Source organism: Ochlerotatus camptorhynchus, unplaced genomic scaffold, assembly GCF_037179485.1.
Source record: "Ochlerotatus camptorhynchus isolate MF236.1 unplaced genomic scaffold, CSIRO-AGI_Acam_v1.1 ptg000329l, whole genome shotgun sequence".
Classification (NCBI taxonomy): domain Eukaryota; kingdom Metazoa; phylum Arthropoda; class Insecta; order Diptera; family Culicidae; genus Ochlerotatus; species Ochlerotatus camptorhynchus.
In genome coordinates this window covers 2,634,695-2,639,215 of record NW_027040817.1, presented here as the reverse complement: position 1 = coordinate 2,639,215, position 4,521 = coordinate 2,634,695, and positions in this window count along the sequence as shown.

The following is a 4,521-nucleotide window of genomic DNA, read 5'->3' as shown; positions in this document are numbered from 1 at the left end:
CGATTTGAACATCTGCGCAGTTTACCTGTGCGGAGCTACAAGCCCGTATCACCAGGCATCCTGATTTCATCAAATAATGCCAGTTTGTTGACATCGCTCAAGATTCACGAAGGGCAACTCGGTGCCCCAATTGCCACAAAAACACAGCTAGGCTGGATAGTTCGCGGGAGCGCAGATGGTTCAAGACAGGTAGCGAACTTTGCTATGCACATTTGTGAATGCACCAATGATCAAAGGCTGCATGACCTGGTCAAGCAGTGTTTCGCAGTTGAAATTGTTGATGTCTCGGTACACGATTTACCGGAATCAGAGGAGGGCCAGCGAGCTCGTAGAATATTGGAGCAGACTACTAAGCGAGTTTCTGGGGGTTTCGAAACCGGACTATTATGGCAACACGACCAAGTGGATTTTCCCAATGGCCATGAAGTGGTGGGAGTGTTTTGAAAGGAGAATGGAAGCTGATCCCGAAATGAAGATAAGCGTGCACCAGTAAATCAAGGAATATTCGAAAAGTGGATACATCTACGTTGCGACGCCGGAAGAACTTTCGGCCACTCCCGGGATAGAGTGGTATCTACCCCTGTTTGAAATCCTAAAAAAAAAAAGGAAATATCCGCCTTATCTGGGATGCGGCGGCCAAGGTGAAGGGGATATCGTTGAATAGTGTACTCATGAAGGGGCCGGACTTATTGTGTGGATTCCGGGAGCGAAAAATAGCGGTCAGCGGTGACATCAAGCAAATGTTTCACCAGTGCCACATTCGCCCGGAGAATAAACCGTTCCAGAAATTCCTTTTTCGTGGCAGTCCATTCGAGGCCATTCAGGTTTATGTATTAGACGTCGGTAGTTTCGGGTCCGCTTACTCGCCAAGCCAGGCGCAGTTCATAAAAAAACCTGAATGCAAACCTGTACCCACGAGCGGCAAAGGCGATTACTAATAAAAACAGTATGTCGATGACTACCTTGACAGCTTTGATTCGGAACAAGAAGCCATTGAAGTTGCGATCGAGGTAGCTACAGTTCACGCCAAGGGAGGATTCGAATCACCATTAGAAATTGGCTATCAAACTCCCAAGAAATTCAACGACGGGTCGGGGAACCAGCAACAGGGGCCGCTAAAATGCTGAACTTTTCTGCTGAAGGGGCAACCGTACGGGTTCTTAGAATGTTTTGGGAACCACGGGAAGATAAGTTCTCCTACGCCGTTGATTTGAATCTAGACACCGTGTTGGCCACAAAAAGGAACATTCTTCGATGGGTAATGCGTGTTTTCGACCCACTAGGTCTTTTATCACACGCCTTAATTCACGGTAAACTGATCATTCAGGAGGCGTGGCGGAACAATTGCACTGGGATGAGGAGGTCTCCGGGAAGATTTTGGAAAGTTGGTGGAAGTGGGTTGCTCCGTATAAATAGTATAAATAGATCATACTTCCCGGGATTGACATCGAAAGAGATAGGACCGCTTGAACTTCATGTATTAATGAACGCAAGCGAGAATGCGTACGCCTGCTAGTAGTTATTCGTGGACAAGTTTGCTGCTCGTTAGTGATGGCCAAGACGAAAGTCGCTCCATTGAAGGTGTTATCGGTACCACGTTTGGAGCAAGAAGCATTGCTGGGAACGAGATTGGCGAAAACCATCCGTGAAAGTCACTCCGTAACTATAACGCGGAGATTCATGTGGACTGACTCAACAACGGTCCTAGTGTGGATCAAGTCCGACCACCGGAGGTATTGGCAGTTCGTCACCTTTAGAGTTGGAGAGATACTTTCAAAAACTGAGGCGGAAGTATGTACCGTCGAAGAAGAATGCTGCTGACCAAGCGACGAAGTGGGGCAAGGGTCCCTGATTGGAAATGAATAGCTCGTGGCTCCGTGGTCCGAATTTTCTTTATCTTCCGGAAGAACAGTGGCCAAGAGAGTCATTGAAGCAGACAGACGAAAGCGCCGAAGAACTACACCGAGCAGTCGTCGGTAAGTAGTTGGTGGACTTTAACAGATTTTCGAAGTGGGAGCACCTGTTGAAATGCATGGGGTATGTTAAACGCTTCATCGCTAATGTTCGCCTCCACCGTATGAATCAGCCAAGGAAGTTGTATAAAGGTCTGTGTCAAAAAGAGTTGCAGTTGGCTGAAAACTACTTGTGGTCGTCGGTACAAGCGGAAGTTTACCCTGCTGAAGTAGCGGTCCTGAAGACTGGAGACAACAGGTCGAAGCAAGCGATGGAGAAAACCAGTAAAGTATACAAACTGTCCCCGTTCCTGGACGAGCACGGTGTTATGCGTGTGGATAGACGTTTAAGTGCAGCTCCATACGTGACCTATAGCTTCAAGTACCCTATAATTCCTCCGCGGGATCACCGTATGACAGAGTTGCTATTAGATGCCTACCATCGCAAGTTTTTACATGGCAACCAAGAAAGGGTAGTGAACGAGCTCCGGCAGCAGTTCCACATATCTAAGCTGCGTGCAGTTGTTAACCGGGTCATTAAAGATTGTCAGTACTGCAAGATCAAGAAGGCGAAGCCAGTAGTCCCGAGAATGGCCCTCCTACCTACAGCTCGTCTCACTCCGTGGATACGCCTGTTCTCATTCGTTGGGATCGATTACTTTGGACCAATACAAGTTCGGATTGAACGAAGTGTCGTGAAAAGGTGGATTTCTTTAATCACCTGTTAATCAATACGCGCTATTCACCTGGAGGTTGCCTATTCGTTGTCATTGGAGTCCTGCAAACTAGCCATTCGTCGGTTTATTGCACGTCGAGGTGCGCCTTGCGAAATCTACACCGATAACGGAACGAACTTCCAAGGTGCCAGCCGTGAGCTCCGGGCATAAATTGAGGTTTGGCCGAAGTGTTCACCAACACTAATACCAAGTGGGTTTTCAACCTTGAGGCTGGTTGTGTTTCTGCAAATGTCTAGTATAAGAATTTAATTCGTTTGACTTTTGTATCTCTTTATTATTTTTTGTTTGTCTCGTCCTCCGTCTTGATGAGTCTCATCGTCGCCCACTGGTCACCATACACAGCAAAAAATAAAATTTTAATATTACATCCAACAGGATGCACTTCAATCATGTCGAAAATCTCATGTAATTTGTATGCCCACAAAAATAAACAAATGCAGTAAAAGCAGCGTAATGTCAGTTCATACACTGTACTAATGATAATTTTGTCCTTTTTGGCAAATAACTTTACACCATATTTTTGAAACGATTCAAGTGCATCCACTTTGATGTGATATCAACATTAATTTTTTGCTGTGTAGCCGGTCGAAGTTCAGACGAATCTAGAACCACACTACCGTTTATACTGGCGACATCGCTCTGATTAGACAACGAAACCCTGCCCTAAAGCTCCTCTCCTTTTTCTATCCTTCGAAAATGTACCCCCTAACCTCGAGTAAGCCACGAGTATTCAGTCCAACTCCTACTAGACAAAGAATTAAGTGAATTTTGTTACAAACAATGAACAACGAGTTATCGGCTCCGTAAAGCTAACGCACTTGAGCCTTCCAATTGAATGAACTAGATAAAAAATCTGCAAACCGGCCAGATACACCCCATTAAAGATAGCGTTAAAAAATCATAAACAGACATGTAACTCCTTTAAATGAAGAGATGGCGATTTACTTCCGTCAACAAAAATGTATCTTTTTAAAGCACTTACTTTGTAGAACATTGAAACAAAAAATCAATCTAAAATGTTCTGGTAAAAATTGTTTTTTAAGCGGGTACTACCATTTGTACTCCATTTTCACCATATACCTTCGTCAACTTGTTCGTCAAAAAATGTTTTATTTTATCTGACTGTATACCCGAGCAAAGTCTGAGATCAAATTGAAATCTAAATTTGATGTTGTGATTTAGCTGATAATGATTACTCAGGTTGCTGTCGTTTTGGTCGTTTTAACGGTTAAAATATCAAAATTGAGAGCAAAAAAATCTTCCTGTGACATCACATTGAAAACTATTTCTGCTATCAGTGATAGCAAACTGAAAACTCAATTTGATATCAATTTTTCCTGTTGATAACAAAACAAGTAATCAATTTGATGTTATGCTAAGGCAATGAAAACAAACCCGCAACAACATATTTTTGAAGAGCAAATGAACAGCAAAATGAAAACGAAATTTATCAATTGCATAAACTGAAATCAAATTAGGATTTCAGTTTGATGTTGATATCAAAACTTGATTTCAATTTGCTGTCATGTTGATGCTGGACTTTGCTCGGGTACCCCCCTAAATAAAAAAAATTTCACCACTAAAATGAAGTACTCAAAAAATGAAAATATAATCTTGAAGACATCAAAATGCTACTCTCAATTTAGTTTCGTCGCAAAAGTCATGTCCAACTTTTTTTGAAACCGTCACACTGTGCAGCGAGGTGGTTTAGGGGGCACCGTTAAATCCGTGAGAATGTACGACCTTCCTCCAGAAATCTCCGATAGCGATCTGTCGTTGGTGTTGAGGAAATACGGTGATGTGAAGCGTGTCGTTCATTAAAAATCCTCTGT